At 31.2% G+C, this 433-nt stretch overlaps 1 non-coding gene across 1 annotated transcript; it reads left to right on the top strand.

The window, feature by feature from the left end:
• The first annotated feature begins 360 nt into the window (after positions 1 to 360).
• Positions 361 to 433, top strand: Trnar-acg (transfer RNA arginine (anticodon ACG)). The gene has a single exon. It is a non-coding gene; the product is annotated as a tRNA-Arg (tRNA).

Here is a 433-nt window from a genome sequence, read left to right as displayed (position 1 = left end):
TACTCTCTCTTTACAGATATTAATCATAAAATCAATCAAGTAAAGGTATAACACAAAATAAACTACATTAGAAAGATAATTTTTCCTTGTAATTCTTATCGTAATATATATTTTTCAGACATAATTATGCTGAAGCAAATAACTCCTTTTTGCATTCTTCGTCTGAAACTTAATTATCAATAAAATATTAATACAAATTTAAAACATGAAGAAAAAACTGGCTTTAAATGAGATTTCTTTCTGCAACCAACAATACAAAACGTTGGCTAATAACGATCACTATTAATTAAAAACTTTCAATTTTATTGGCCAATATTTGTACAATGTCTTTAAGTACACTCATTTTCTTCTACCTATCATGGGCCTGTGGCGCAACGGATAACGCGCCTGACTACGGATCAGGAGATTCCAGGTTCGAATCCTGGCAGGCTCG

Source organism: Uloborus diversus, chromosome 6 (assembly GCF_026930045.1).
Source record: "Uloborus diversus isolate 005 chromosome 6, Udiv.v.3.1, whole genome shotgun sequence".
NCBI lineage: Eukaryota > Metazoa > Arthropoda > Arachnida > Araneae > Uloboridae > Uloborus > Uloborus diversus.
The sequence above is the reverse complement of the archived record's forward strand: the minus strand, read 5'-3'. Positions and strand labels throughout refer to the sequence as shown.